The sequence below is a fragment of the Eubalaena glacialis genome, chromosome 3 (assembly GCF_028564815.1).
Source record: "Eubalaena glacialis isolate mEubGla1 chromosome 3, mEubGla1.1.hap2.+ XY, whole genome shotgun sequence".
In the NCBI taxonomy this organism is placed as follows: Eukaryota; Metazoa; Chordata; class Mammalia; order Artiodactyla; family Balaenidae; genus Eubalaena; species Eubalaena glacialis.
Genome location: NC_083718.1, coordinates 95,246,165 through 95,263,142, shown reverse-complemented (window position 1 = coordinate 95,263,142; position 16,978 = coordinate 95,246,165).

Below are 16,978 nucleotides of genomic sequence, written 5' to 3'. Positions count from 1 at the left end.
TGTATATTTAAAAAGTGTGACCTGATTCTCTAGTCTTGGGCTAATGAAGTCTTGGGACACTTTGGTTTGCATAATCAGGCATAACTGGTATGACATGCCTTGTAGCTTAGGGTATAAATATAGTCTCATCTTTTAATTTTCCATTTATCACCTAGCCCCTAACTTTCTTTAGTGGCGGGAAGTCCAATATCTCCTTGGAGACCTTCCCACCACCTTTCTGAATTGTTCAAGAAGGTCTTCTGTAGGTCTGGCCAGGTCCTTACTTGGAAGGAGGAACAGCAGCAAGGAAAGCTTGAGAGAGCAAAGGAGACGATGCCCAGGTGTTCACTGAAGCCGAGAAAGCAGCACCCCCCAAGTTCTACTTTATTTCCTTCCCCTCTTTGTCAGGATCAGGACTATATCTGTGGGTTAATGAGCCAATTACATCCTTCCTGACTTTTTTTTCCTCAGAATTACGAAACCCTGATGAGCTTTCAAAACCTCACTTTTCAGAGACATCAGTCATTAAAATATCAAGACCTAGGCAACACACTGATGACATCTCATATTAAGGAAGTTAATAAAATATATTAAAATATGTTTAAAATGTGTACTTTAAAATGTGTTTAAAATATGTATTTAAAATATTTATGTCTCAATAATTAAAATTGCAGTTTAAAATGAGAATTGATTGTTATAGCTTCTTCCTTCTAAGGAAGGTGACAAAATGCACACTGATAGGGAAATAAATTTCTGTCTTGGGCTTCCCTGGTGGCGCAGTGGTTAAGAATCTGCCTGCCAATGCAGGGGACACAGGTTCGAGCCCTGGTCCGGGAAGGTCCCACATGCCGCAGAGCAACTAAGCCCGTGTGCCACACTACTGAGCCTGAGCTCTAGAGCCCGCGAGCCACAGCTACTGAGCCCGCGAGCCACAGCTACTGAAGCCTGTGCACCTAGAGCCTGTGCTCCGCAACAAGAGAAGCTACTGCAATGAGAAGCCTGCGCACCGCAACGAAGAGTAGCCCCTGCTCACCGCAACTAGAGAAAGCCTGCGCACAGCAACAAAGACCCAACACAGCCAAAAATAAATTAAAAAAAAAAAAAAAAAAAATTCTCTGTCTTGGTTCCTGATCCTCCCAGGGGCTACTGGGGAAGAAGAAAGGAAAAGAGCTTTCTGAGTGGCCCTGGAGGGTTGGCTCTGGGAAAATGCTCACAGGTTAGCAGAGCATAGTCAGGAGTCTATCTTTGCAGAGAAGGCCTGGGGTTGAGTTAGCGGGTGGACAGGTCAGTTGTTTTGCATAACGGAGAGAGGGGAACTGAGTTTCTGAGAGGTCAAAGGAAGGGGAGTGGGGTCTGAAAATTGGATAAGCAAGGAGGCTTTGGGGGAGAAATGATGATCAAATTCAGTTTGTGGTGTTAGTATTTCTATAATGTCTCCCCAAGTCTTCAGTAATGTCTGCTACAGACATAAATGCCTTAGCCTAACAATTAATGAAACAACAAATAATACTTGCTGTGTATCACATACTATTCTGAGTACTTTACATATACAAACTTATTTAATCCTCATAATAATCGTATGAAGCTGGTACTATTATCCCATTTTTATGGATGAAAATACTGAGGCACAGAGAGGGTAAGCAGTTAGCCTAATGTCACTCATGGTTATTTTGAAATGTCACTAGAAATTAACATGCTTTTACTTATTTAAATGCCAGTAATTCAAAGGGTTCAAAAAATTATACATCAAATACCTGATGAATGAATTTTAAGTTATCAAGTTTAAAATTAATGGAGAGATGTAACAAGGAGGAGTGTGGGCCAAGACTGATTTTTGTTTATTTGGTTGTTTCCTATTTTTCCTTCCCACACTAAGGAAGCACTGAGACCAAAAACTCATCTACACTGCAGACACTGTAAGGTAGAAAGGGTCTAGCATAGCAAGTGTAAAGACATGAACAATGCTGAGAAGAAATTGAAGTCAGAGGGAGTAAGGAGATGGTAAATGAGCTTTTTAAAAATGCTCCCCCCATGAAAAAAAAGTTTTTTAAAAATGCCCCCAAATCTCTGGGCCCAGAGAATTATATTTCATAGTAGTAAAATAATTTGTTGATGGGATCATGGATCTACTAGCAATTTTCTATCTTTGACCATAAAGTTATAAACATTTTAACTTTAAAAAACTCTTGAGAAGTTGTGGTAAAAACAAAAGGGTGCCAGAAGACAGGAAACATGAAAACATAAATTTCATAAATGAGAAAAGGGTGGATTCCAGAACCTCAGGAGCAGAATGTTGATCACAGGAAAAAATCTCAGAACAGTGTATTAAATAGTGATGTTGACACTTCATAAAGAAAGATGTTGACACTTGGAATGAGTTTTCTAGGAATATTTCCTGTCAAATTGTCTCTATTTTATTTCATGATAAAGTTACTAGATGTGTGAATTAGGGCGATACAATAGTTATACTCTATCCTGATTTTAGCAAGACAGTTGCAGAATTCATTGATATCATTATGGAAATGATGAAAAATGTGACAAGATTCTAATATGGTGTGCTGGGTTGTATGGGTTAAACAGCTCATGTCAATGTGAACTGATTCAGGGCCTTTGGTCCTGTCCTCCTTGGTGTTTCTTTTTTAATTTAATTAATTAATTAATTTTTATTTTTGGCTGCCTTGGGTCTTTGTTGCTGCGCGCGGGCTTTTCTCTAGTTGCAGCGAGTGGGGACTACTCTTCGTTGCGGTGCGTGGGCTTCTCATTGTGGTGGCTTCTCTTGTTGTGGAGCACGGGCTCTAGGTGCGTGGGCTTCAGTAGTTGTGGCACTAGGGCTCAGTAGTTGTGGTGCACGGGCTTAGCTGCTCCGCAGCATGTGGGATCTTCCCGGACCAGGGCTCGAACCTGTGTCCCCTGCACTGGCAGGCGGATTCTTAACCACTGCGCCACCAGGGAAGTCCCCCTCCTTGGTGTTTTAATCAAGGACTTAAGAAAGTATTTTTATTAAATTGGTAGATGACAAATTTGGGAGCAATATCTAATGAATTAGCTAACAGAGCCAAGATTCAAAAAGATCTTGCTGTTTTGGAATAATTACTCCAAATCAATAAGAATGTTATTGCATCCTGCAATTAAGTCTAGAAACAGATCGAACAGGTAGGAGATTTTGGATGAATGGTTCTAAAGAAAATCCTATGAAAAACCCTGAGGAGAAGGGGTCTTCATTATATTTAGTATGACTACTAAAAACAGACATTTTTTCTATTATTTATAATAGAAAAAAACTGGAAATGTCTCAAACATCTATCAATAATGAATGGATAAACATACTGAGATACATCCATACCATGGAATATTACTCAACAATAAAAAGGAATAAAATATTGATATACACAATAACATGATGGATCTCAAAATAATTACATTGCATGGAATAAGCCAGACAAAAAAAGAGTACGTTTTGCACTATTTAATTTACATAAAACTCTAGAATATGTAAACTAAGCTATAGTGACAGAAGGCAGATCCGTGGTTGCCTGTGGACAGGGTTGGTGGGTGGGGGAGTGAGGGATAGATTACCAAGGAGCATGAGGAAACTTAGGGGGAGCAATTATCTTGATCATGGTTATGGCTTCACAGGTGTATATGTGTGTTCAAACTCACCAAGTTGTAAACTTTAACTATAGGCAGTTTATGATATGTCAGTTACACCTCAATTAAAGCTGAAGTTAAAAAAAGAAAATGTGTGAAAGGAAATACAGGACACTATAAACAGTAATTACCTCTGAAGTTAGGACTGGGGAGGCGATAATTTAATTTCTCCTTTTTGTGCTGTTTAAATTTTTATAAAAAAAGATAAAAAGTTAACACAAAATGTTTTAAAAATAAAACCATTCACACAAGCAAAAAAAAAAAAGGCTGTTTTGAACCCAGAAATTAATGGATTTGGTGAAACTTTTCAAAATGGTTGCATGCAGAACAAAAAAGGCCACTGTAAGAAGCTGTTCAGAGGTGGCCTAGTTAGAACTGCAAAGGCTGAGCTATAAGCTCTCTCAAAGGTTTCCTCATGTTCCTCTTCCCTTGGGGTCAAAGTCTTTGGGACTCAGCAGTAATCAGAGAATAGCATTCTGCCTCTCTGGGATTAAATTAGAGGTCTTTAGGTTAAGAACTCTGGTTGTTGTTCACTTTCAACAATGTGTACTTAGTACTTAGAACATGCAAGGGACTAGGAGGGGAACTGATTGTCTTTGCTGTTAGTTGTAATCATCGTCATAGCTAACCTGTGCAAAGAACTCTGCCACAGGACTTTAGTTGCAGTATCTTGTTTAATTCTAATCATCATGTGTGATATGGATATTATTATTATTTTTTAAAAAATTTTTATTTATTTATTTATGGCTGTGTTGGGTCTTCATTTCTGTGCGAGGGCTTTCTCCAGTTGCAGCAAGCGGGGGCCACCCTTCATCGCGGTGCACGGGCCTCTCACTATCGCGGCCTCTCTTGTTGCGGAGCACAGGCTCCAGACGCGCAGGCTCAGTAATTGTGGCTCACAGGCCTAGTTGCTCCGCGGCATGTGGAATCTTCCCAGACCAGGGCTCGAACCCGTGTCCCCTGCATTGGCAGGCAGATTCCCAACCACTGCGCCACCAGGGAAGCCCTGGATGTTATTTTTAAATCCTCATTTTACAGATGAGGCAGTTGAGGCAAAGAGAATTATCTTACCCAAGGTAATAGAGCTAATGAGTGGTAGAGCTGGGATTTTAAACTAGGCAATCCTCCTCTAGAACCAGTTTACTTAACCATCACTTTATACTGCCTCTTTAGGGATACTGAGATGATAAAGATAGAGGCCCTGCTCCTGAGGCAACCATGGTCTGGTGGGGAAGACTGGCGCAGGAACACATGGACCCTAGCATGTGAGAAGCACTATGATGAAGGTGTGCACAGAGGACCATGAAAGGACCAAGGATGGCCCTCCTGCCCTGCCTCTGGAAAATGGGGAAAGTGACACTTGAGCTGGACCTTGAAGGTGGATTTACCATGTAGAGAAGGGGGAACGAGTATGGCAGGCAAGGGGATCTGCATGTGCATAAGGCACTGGAGAATGAAACACGAAAGCATATTGGATTTGGAGAATAGCAAATAGTTTGACGAGAGAATAGGGTGGTGTAGCAGGAGCTGAGAATGGAGGCAGATTGTAAGGGTCCTTAAGGGGTGTTGAGGAGCCATGGAAAGTGTGTGAGTAGAGTAACAGGGTCCGAGCTGTGGTGATGATGCTGGTGTAACTGCCCCTCAACAACTTAACAAGGAGAACCTAAGACTTTTGCCACAAGTTCAAGAGACCCTGAGCTCGAACTGGTTATGACTTTGAAAGAAGAGTAGTCACTGCTCTGTTTGTTTACTGTTTATTTGCTTTTGCTTAGGGAAGTCAACCTTGGGGTATGGGTTCTAGAAAGAGCAGGAAGAGGCTCTAGCAAAATACTTGTTATTTTCCTGTGAAATAGAAAGAAACACCAGGCATTCCTTGTCCACTGTTATTGCTACCTACATAAGAAGTACTTTATTGGGATGCTTTCAAACAGAAAAATAGACTTGAATAAGGAATTTGTCAGCTCATGATGTTAGGAAGTCCAGAGGCAACTAGCTTTAATTATTATTTTTTTATTTTTTGTTTTTAAATTTTTTGGCGGTACCATGTAGCATGTGGGGTCTTAGTTCCCCGACCAGGATCGAACCCACGTCCCCTGCATTGGAAGGGTGGAGTCTTCCCACCAGGGATATCCGGAGAGACAGCTTAGCTTTAGATGAGGCTTGATCTGGCAGTGAAACAATGTCTTTCTTTCTTCTCTGCTGTCTTCTTACTAAAGCTGACTCCCTTTGGGGTCCCAAGATGGCTAAAAACAGTTCCCAGGGTTACCTGCTTTCTCATTCACACTCAGGAGGAAAGACAGCATCTTTGTCCCAGTATTCCCAACAATAGTCCTGAAAGTCACGTGATTACAATAGTTTTGATCACATGCACACTTTAAACCAATCATAGTGGCAGTGGATAAAATGCAACGGCTACCTTAGCCTTCAAGGGTCTCCTGCTTGACCTCTGAAGTCAGGGGAGGAGTCAGCTTCCCTAGGACTACACAGATCTCCCCATGTAAAATAGGATTACTGGGAAAGTGAAAAGGGGTCAACCAACAACCATCCTCTACCATCAGGTGTCAGAGATTCAGACGACTCGCTCAGTTAAAGTGAGTCATCTGAACATATAACCTCATTATATAACCTCATTATATAACCTCATATAATATAACCTCATTCATTGATAACCTCATTCATTGATTCTTAGTAGCCCCCAAAACTTCACACACATGGCAGTGATTCTCAACACCTTCAGGGATTCTGATTTCTTGGCCTAGCCATCAGTATTTTGTTTTCAGCTCATCAGATGATTCTAGTGAGCAGCCAGGGCAGCAGTAGAGAACTACTAGGTTAATCTTTCGTTATTGCCACTTCTTCAGTCATAGGCTTAGTTTTATGTACAGCTGAACTATGTTGAATCTAACAAATAAAAAGAATATAGGCAAACATATAATAAAAATTAATAATAACTACACTTACTGAGACTTATATGTTCCAGGCATATTACAAGGTGTTTTACATGCATTATCTCATTTCATCCTCTCAATAATAATCCTATGAAATAGAGAATTTTATCTCTTTTTCACAGATGAGAAAAGTGAGGCCCAGAGAACTTAACTTGGTAGTCCAAGGTCATGCATCTAGTATGTGGTTAAGTTAGGACTTGAACCCAGGTGTATCTGATTCCAAAATTCCATGCACTTAAACCCTGTTACACATTGTTTGTTCCAGAATCATGGCTATAAGAGATCTCATTTAGAGTTCCTTTCCCAACCCTTTTTAGTCTCTGACATACTTTTTTCTTCCAGTTTTATTGAGATGTAATTGACTTACAGCACTGTATAAGTTTAAGATTACAGCGTAATGATTTGATTTACATGCATCATGAAGTGATTATCACAAGAAGTTTAGTGAACGTCCTTCATCTCATATAGGTACAAAATTAAAGAAATAGGAAAAAAATTCTTTTTATCGTGATGAGAACTCTTAGGATTTACTCTCTTAACTTCCATATATAACATACAGCAGTGTTAATTATTTTTGTCATGTTGTAGTCCCTGACATACTGTTTGTCAGGGCCTGCCAGGTGACATTTAGGCAGGGGTTTTATCTTTAAGTCACCTCTTAGTGTCTCCTGCACAGAATGTATATAAAATCTACCACATTTTATATACATTGTATTATATGTACAGAGATTACACCTAGTATATGTCTATTGGTATAAAATAGGGGTATAATCTAAATAAGTGTTCACAAATTACACATGGTATAATAGTGTGTATATCTATACACACACATATAAAAATTGTGGATGTAGTGTAAGGGGAAGAGCACCGATTTAGAGTTCCACTTTTGACTGCCACTGTGACCTTAGGCAAATCACCCAAATTTGTTAGTCTCCGTTTTATCATCTCTAAAAAGCAAATGCTTGCTTTTTCTAACTGTATGATTATCTGAGGATCAAATGAGATCCCAAACCTAACAAGAAGTCTTGACCATACATTTTTTTGCCTGCTAATGAGCTGTACATTTGAACTCTAGTCAATATATATGATGTGTTGGCATCACCTTTTACAGAGTATTGCATCTCTGTGTATCCCAGTTGATGAGCCATAAATTCCGCCTCCCCTTGTTTTCTCATCTACTGACAAACCTTTGGAATTCTGTGTAATATGCATGGGTCAGAGGTTGTGAATTTAATAGAAAGTAGGTGAAAGGACAGAAGGAAAGGGAAAGAGTGGGAGAGGTATTTTTACAATTTACATACTAGCATTTTTTTTTTTTTTTTTACTACAAAGTAAGTCACTGTTGGCTAGGATGAAAGGAAATGTGCCCTTTTATACACTGTTGGTGGGAGTGTAAATTGGTATAAAATTTTGGACAGCTGGTTGTCAAATTGAAGGTCAACATATCAATCCCATTTTGTGTTAGATAATAAAAAATAAAAAATGTAAGCTCGTAGTTATGCCAAGATTTAGCAGAAAAAGGTATGAAAAGATAGACAGCAGATAGTTAGCAGTGGTTATGGTGGGTGGGAGTATCTGGGAGGGGCAGTTTCACTTTACATTTTATATTCTTTCATATGGTTTGAACTTGCCTTACAAGCATTTCTTATTTTTTGCAAAAAACAAAAGAAGCCCAGAGCAGAGGACAGCTAGATATGCACTAGCTATGGACAGCTAGATATATCAGCTGTGCTCCTGTGTCTTTATTCTTTGACTCCTCTCTCTGCAAGGCAGGCCCACAGTCCTCGGAGGGCGCTGAACCCTGCCCACCAGGCCCTTCCTGTGTTGTTTTGCAGTCCATTACCAGCTGCTTAAGCAGCAGGTTCCCAGTGGCTGGTCAGCTGGAACTGCTTCAGAAGGACAAACAGGAAGAACGCAGCTACCAGTGCAGATTACCCTGTTGGCCTCGTTGACAGAAGAACACTTTTTTAATCTTAAAATGTTGAGGAAAACTTCTTGCTATTAACAACTCCCTCAAGTCTCTGCCTGGAGAGGGGAGTGAGCCAGATTTAGGTTGCCCTGAAGGAACACTTGCAGTTGCATCCATTATAAGCTTCTAGACCCAGGTCCTGGCAATTTATCTTCCATGCTTGCTTGCTTAGGCTTCAGTTCCACAGGCTAAATCTCCTGGCAATCCCTATCCTCTAGGTCAAACTGGAGCTTCCACCAGAGAGAACTAAACCGTCTCACCATTCCTGCAGCTAGCTTTCTCTTACATAAGATGCCTGCAAGAGCTCAGGGCAAAGAGAGATTAAGGGAGGCAATGAAATAAGGTAAGAACTCAGGTAGGCGGAGAGCAAACCCCTGCTCTCCACCCACCTGAGTTGTGTGGTCTTTGGCAAATTACTTTACCTCTCTGAGCCTAAATTTCCTCATCTGTAAAACAGGGACAATAAACCTACTTGTCTTATAGGGTTGAAGGTGCTGCTACCTATAAAGGGTTTAGCGCTCTCTGCCTGAAATAGAGGAATGCTCAATAAGAGCTACATTTATGTACGCTTGGAGCCTTATTCCCTACCACTTCCCACAATGGCAGTAGTAAAGAGTTTGGGCTCTGTTATTCATTACAAGTATGATTTTGGGCAAACCTCTTTGGGTCTCATGGGCAAAATGAATATAAAGATTCCCATCTCATATGGATCTTGTGAAGATTAACTGAGATAATGTTCCTAAAACAATAAATTGCCCAGATCACAGGCTTTCAGGAAATGAAGATGTTGCAATTTGCTGATGAAAAATTACCATGTTTCCTATAAAAAGCGTGAGTGTTGTGAAACCATCCTCCAAATCCCTGCCTGCCCACACCCCGAGCACATAGAAAGTGAGCCGCTCGTTCCAATCTGAAATCTTGTCCTGAACTCCTGTGCTGTAGATATTCCTGTCTTCATCCCCTTCCTTCTCACTCTTCCAGCTTCTCTTTCTCTCCCTGCCTAAGCCTCTCATTAGTCCAGTTAATAAACTGTTGCTGTCATTTTAGTTCAACCCCCAGGAGCAGGGTCCCGTGGGGATGCGCATTATGCTGGGGAAGTGAGGCGGCAGGGGAGCTGCAGGGACACCCTCATTTCCACAGGGGAGTAGAACAAGGAAGCAGAGTTGGCAGCGGATGGGCCACCATGGGCCTCAGTCTTTCGGGGCATCATCAGGATAATCAGTGAGCACTTCATTATACAGAGTGAGAGTCTGGCTGTTTGGCAGAGTATCAGGGTCCCATTTAGGGACTGGAAGGTTCTGGCCTGGAGATAATGACCAGCCAGAAGCCTCTGGCCTTTGGCTCCCCCTTGGGCATGGACACACACACACACACACACACACACACACGCAGGCACGTACGCAAGTTCCCTGGGTTTTAAGTCAGCTAAAAAGTTTGTGGGTACATTCCAGGCCTGGAAGGCTGGTGAACAGAGTGAAGCTGGAGGGCCCAGAAACGCACGACTGCTCGTGCTGATTGCTGAGAATATCCAAACCCCGAGGTTCCCAAGAGCCCATTAAACCATCACAAGTGCCTCATCCAGAGTGGGAGTAGGTTTCCTCCCAACCTGGGAAGGATAAAGGAGCAGGCCCGGGGAGTGGCTCTGCTGGCCGAAAACAAGCCAATGGACTAACAAGTTAACTCAGAAGCTCAGGCAGCCCAGGGAGAGATGGTTTGTTGGGTACACAATGGAGTCAGCATTTTCAACCCCCTTTTCCCCCACCATCAGGGTGTGAAACTGGAGTCTATACTGAGGATGGGGGAGGTGGGACAGTGAGGGTTGAGGGGAAGCCAGCCAGGTTACTCTCTCAGCCAGTTACATCACACACACCTGTTTAGGCATATATTTAGGGAAAAGGGAGTTCAAATCAAACTCATTCCACTGACACCTGGCTCCTACCTGCTGTACTGTCAGCACTCCCATTCGCCACCTAAAATTTTGAGCTTCTGTGCTGACCTCAGCCCAAGGTAAATGCAGAGAATGCCTCATTTTCTTTCACTGCTTTGTTTCCTAGTTTCCCACAACCACAAAAACACATGTGCTGTGTATAATAGACTTTACTGTAGGTCTCCAAGTGTGGTTTTCAAAGTGTGGACCAGCTACTTCAGCATCACCTAGGAACTTGTTAGAAATGCAAATTCTCAAGTGTCACCCCACACCTACTGAATCAGACACTCTGGGGTTGGTGTATTAACAAGCCCTTCATGTGATTCTGATACTTGCTGAAATTCAAGAACCATTGCTGTATGTTTGTATATAACTTGAAAAAAATTACAATGTAGGGAAGGAGACTAAATTAAAACAGAATTGTAAATAGGACTGTTTGCAAGTCTATAGGAACATAAAAAGGGTCTTTCATGAAGTTTTTTTTTTTTTAAATTAAGTAATTTAATTAATTTTTGGTTGTGTTGGGTCTTCGTTGCTGTGCACGGGCTTTTCTTTAGTTGCGGCGAGTGGGCGGTGCGCGGGCTTCTCATTGCGGTGGCTTCTCTTGTTGCGGAGAACTGGCTTTAGGCGTGCAGGCTTCAGTAGTTGTGGCATGCGGGCTCAGTAGTTGTGGCATGCGGGCTCAGTAGTTGTGGTTCGCGGGCTCTAGAGCACAGGCTCAGTAGTTGTGGCTCGCGGGCTCTAGAGCACAGGCTCAGTAGTTGTGGTGCACGGGCTTAGTTGCTCCATGGCATGTGGGATCTTCCCGGACCAGGGCTTGAACCCGTGTCCCCTGCATTGGCAGGAGGATTCTTAACCACTGTGCCACCAGAGAAGTCCTCTTTCATGAAGTTTTTTTTTTATTAATTAATTAATTTATTTTTGGCTGAGTTGGATCTTTGTTGCTGGGCGTGGGCTTTCTCTAGCTGTGGTGAGTGGGAGCTACTCTTCGTTGCAGTGAGCAGGCTTCTCATTGTGGTGGCTTCTCTTGTTGCGGAGCACGGGCTCTAGGCGTGCGGGCTTCAGTAGTTGTGGCTCACAGGCTCTAGAGCACAGTCTCAGTAGTTGTGGCACTCGGGCTGCAGTAGTTGTGGCTCGCGGGCTGTAGAGCACAGGCTCAGTAGTTGTGGTGCATGGGCTCAGTTGCTCCGCAACATGTGGGATCTTCCTGGGCCAGGGCTTGAACCCATATCCCCTGCATTGGCAGGCGAATTCTTAACCACTGCGCCACCAGGGAAGCCCCTTTCTTGAAGTTTTGCTTCCCTCTCTGGAGGTCCACATGCAGAGGTTGATTTCTTCTCATACAAAGACAATTTAAAGCATGTGCGCACACACACACCCCCCACACCACACCTCTCCATAGAGGCCACAACATTCTTGAATTTGGTGTTTATTATTCACACGCATTTTTTTTACTACATATTTACTAGATAGTATTTTTTTGTGTATTTTTATCTTTGTGTATTTTGGACATGCTGTACATATCTATTGGCAGTTTGCTTTTTCCATTTGCCATTAAGTTTAAAGATTTACGTTTGGTGCTACTGTATCTATCTATTTTCTTGTTGATGGACTTTTAGGTTGCTTCCAATTTTCAGTTATTATAAATAATGCTGCAATTAACATTCAAGTATATGTCCCTTTGTACCAAGGTACAAGTGTTTCTCTAGAATGTATATGTAGGAATGGAATTACTGGATGATAGTAATGTGCAACTTCAGCTTTACTGTATCTTTCAAAGTTATTCTCCAAAGTAGTTGTATTGATTAAGTTGCTACAAAAACAGGGTACAAGAGTTCCTGTTGTTCATGCCAAATATGGTATAGTTAGACTTTAATATATTTGTTATATTTGCCAATTTTTGGATGTGAATGGTATTTTTTTGTAGTTTTAATTTGCATTTATCTGATTACTGTTTAAGTTGAACATTTTTTATATGTTTATTTGGCCATTTGGTTTCTTTTGTGATTTCATGTTTATTTCATTTGTCTATTTTTCTATTATGTTATCTTTTCTCCATTGATCTGAGGAATTTTTTTTTACTCTGGATATGCATTTTAAGTATCTTTTTTCAACCACAGCTTGTCTTTTCATGGTATTTATGGTGTTTTGTGGTATAGATATCTTTCATTTTAGTGTAGTCATATTTATTATTTCCCCATCTAGTTGGTGCTCTTTGAGTCATGGTTACAAAATATTTCTGTTAGTGAAGACGGAGATGCCAGAGCAAACAGACCCTAAAATACAGTGGTTTAAAGAACAGAGACATTTATTTCTTTCTCACAAAACAGTCCAGAGATGAGTAGTCCTCATTGCTGAGCTGGTTTTGTTGTACATAGGCAATGAGGGACACAGGTTCATGCTATCTTGTGGGTTTGTCATGCTCCTGGGCATATTACTATTTCGTATAGCCAAATCTGGGTCACTGCCATATTCAGATTCTAACCAACAGGAAAGAGGAGAGCATGGAGGAGACAGACCTAATGTCAAGTCCCAGAGCTGCAAGTGGCACCCATCCCAATCGTCCTCCTCTTCTGTAGAAGTCACCACTCTTAGCTTTTATAATTTCCTTGCTTTTCTTGATGGTTTTACTGCCTATGTATGCATCTTTAAATAAAATAGTTTTCCTTTTTTTTAAGCTTTATATGAAAAGAATAATATAGTATGCACTCTTTTGTAATTTGGATTTTTGTCTCAACATTATGTTTGGGTTGTTTCCAGTTTTTGGCAATTATAATAACACTGCTATCAACATTTTGGTACATGTATCTAGGTGCATAAGCATGCCTATCTCTAAGGTGGACACCTAAAAGTAGAATTGTTGGATCATGACATATGTACATTTTCAGCTTTATTATATGATGGTATGCTGCTTTCCAGTGGGTTATGCTAATTCCCATTCCCACTAGCCTTTGGTGAGACACCTCATTGCTCCACTTCTTACCAACACTTGGGATTGTCAATAATTTTTGTCAATCTGATGTGTGTAGTGGTATTTCACTGTGGTTTTATTATTCTATTTCTCTGGCAAATAATGTGATTGAGCAATGTTTCATGTGCTTTTGGCTATTTGTATTTTTTTCTCTTTTCAGGAGCATGTTAAAATCTTATGCTCAGTTTTCTTTCGGGTTTTTGCCTTTATCTCATTGATTTGTTGAAATTCTTTGCAAATTCTGGATACTTTTTTGGTTAAGAATGTTGCAAATATCTTTTTATGGTGTCTTTTGTGAATTGAAATTTATCATTCTTTTATTTAGAACAACTATTTTTTCCATTTTAAGATATCATTTTGTACTCCAAAGTGAAAAAGATAGTCTTTACTATTCTGTTCTAAAAGCTTCATGATTTTGCTTTTCATTTTTAGGTCTTGAATTGATTTTTGTATATGGTGTGAGAAAGGATCCAATTTCATTTTTTTCCCATATGATTATCTAATGATCTCAGCCCCATTTATTGAAAAGTCTGTCCTTTCTCTACTGATCTGAAGTTTCAGCTGTGTCATAAGTCAAATGTTCAATCAGGTCTCTCTTATGTACCAAAAGTCTATTTAATTTTCCCTGTGGCAACCCTACACTTTTTTTTTTTTTAAATTGAGGTATAGTTGATGTACAGTATTATATAAGTTTCAGGTGTACAACATAATGGTTCACAATTTTTAAAGGTTATATTCCATTTATAGTTATTATGAAATGTTGGCTATATTCCCTGTGTTGTACAATATATCCTTGTAGCTCATTTATTTTGTACACAGTAGTTTGTACTTCTTAACCGCCATCCCTACTTTGCCTCTCCCCCTTCCCTCTCCCCACTGGTAACCACTAGTTTGTTCTCTATATCTGTGAGTCTGTTTCTTCTTATTTATTTATTTTTGGCTGTACTGGGTCTTCGTTGCTGCACACGGGCTTTCTCTAGTTGCGGGGAGCCGGGGCTACTCTTTGTTGCGGTGCATGGGTTTCTTACTGCGGTGGCTTCTCCTGTTGCAGAGCACAGGCTCTAGGCGCGTGGGCTTCAGTAGTTGTGACGCATGGGCTCAGTAGTGTGGCTTGCGGGCTCTAGAGCGCAGGCTCAGTAGTTGTGGTGCACCGGCTTAGTTGCTCCGCAGCATGTGGGATCCTCCCGGACCAGAGCTCGAACCCGTGTCCCCTGCACTGGCAGGCAGACTCCCAACCACTGAGCCACCAGGGAAGTCCCCATTTCTTTTTTGTTATATTCACTATTATGTTTTGTTTTTTAGATTCCCCATATAAGTGGTATTATACAGAGCCTGTCTTTCTCCGTCTGACTTATTTCACTTAGCATAATGCCCTCCAAGTCCATCCATGTTGTTTCACATAGCAAAATTTCACTCTTTTTTATGGCTGAGTAGTATTCCATTGTGTATATACATATACACACACCACATCTTCTTTACCCATTCATATGTTGATAGACACTTAGGTTACTTCCATATCTTGGCAATTGTAAATAGTGCTGCTATGAACATTGGGGTGAATGTATCTCTCCGAATTAATACTACACTTTTTTTTTTTTGGCCATGCTTGTGGCATGTGGGATCTTAGTTCCCCAACCAGGGATTGAACCCATGCCCCTGCAGTGGAAGTGTGGAGTCCTAATCATTGGACTGGACCACCAGGAAATTACCCCAAACCTATGCTTTTTAATTGCTACAACTTTAAAACCTATCTTGATATCTGGTAAAGCAAGTTCTACATTTTTTTAATCCAAGAGTGTCTTTGCTATTAGTTTCCCCTTGCAATACAATGTACATTTGGGATTTTTACTGGGATTGCATTAAGTCTACAAACTGACCTGAGGGAATCAATATCTTTATAATAATCATTCTTTCAGTGTAAAAGCATAGTAAAACTCTCCATCTACTTAAGTCTTTTAAAAATACTTTTCAATAATGTTTTATAATGTTCTCTATATATTGATACTTTTTTTCTTGCACTTCTTTGTTTGATCTAGGTATCTTTCAGTTTACTCTAAGATTCTTTTAGTTTTTACTGCTATTGCCTATGCTATCTTTTAAAAATTATATTTTATTATTCCTCACCTACTAGAATAATATTGATTTCAGTATGTTTATCTTGTAGGCACAACCTTGTGGAAACTTTTTACTAGTTCCAATAGTTTACTTGAAGATTTTTTGGATTGTTTTCTTCAGACAATCATATCCTCTGTAAGTACAGGTAGTTTTGTTTCTTCTTTTAAAATCCTTATGTCTTTATACTGGCACAGAAAAAAAAAAAAAAGACACATAGATCAATGGAACAGAATAGAGAGACAGAAGTAAACCCATGCACTTATGGTCAATTAATTTATGACAAAGGAGGCAAGAATACACAATGGAGAAAAGACAGTCTCTTCAATAAGTGGTGCTGGGAAAACTGGACAGCTACATGTAAAAGAATGAGACTAGAACATTTCCTTACACCATATACAAAAATAAACTCAAAATGGATTAAAGACCTAAAAGTAAGCTTTTGCACAGCAAAGGAAACCATCAACAAAATGAAAAGACAACCTATTGAATGGGAGAAAATATTTGCAAATGTTGTGACTGACAAGGGGTTAATATCCAAAATATATAAACAGCTCATACAATTCAATACCAAAAAAACCAACAATCCAATCAAAAAAATGGGCTGAAGATTGGAGTAGACATTTTTTCAAAGAACAGATACAGATGGCCAACGGGCACATGAAAAGATGTTCAACATTGCTAATCATCAGAGAAATGCAAATCAGACCCATAATGAGGGATCACCTCACACCTGTCAGAATGGCCATCATCAAAAAGACCACAAATAACAAATATTGGCGAGAATGTGGTGAAAAGGGAATGTGTGTACACTGTTGGTGGGAATGTCAATTGGTGCAGCAACTAAGGAAAACAGTATGGAGGTTCCTCAAAAACTAAAAATAGAACTACCATATGACCCACCAATTCCACTCCTGGGTATATATCCAAAAAAAAAAAAAAACAAACCAAACCAAAAACACTAATTTGAAAAGATACATGCACCCCAATATTCATTGCAGCATTATTTACAATTACCAAAATATGGAAGTTACCTAAGTGTCCATGAACAGATGAAGGGATAAAGAAGAAGTAGTATATCAATATGATGGGATATTACTCAGCCATAAAAAATAATGAAATTCTGCCATTTGCAACAATGTGGACGGAACTAGAGAGTATTATGTTTAGTGAAATAAGTCAGACAAAGAAAGAAAAATACTCTGTTATCATTTACATGTGGAATCTAAAAAATAAACCAACTACGGAATATAACAGAAAAGAAACAGACTCACAGATATAGAGAACAAACTAGTTGTTACCATTGGGAAGAGGGAAAGGGGAGGGGCAAGATAGGGATATGGGATTAAGAGACACAAACTACTATCCATAAAATAGATAAGCAAGGGACCTCCCTGGTGGCGCAGTAGTTAAAAATCCATCTG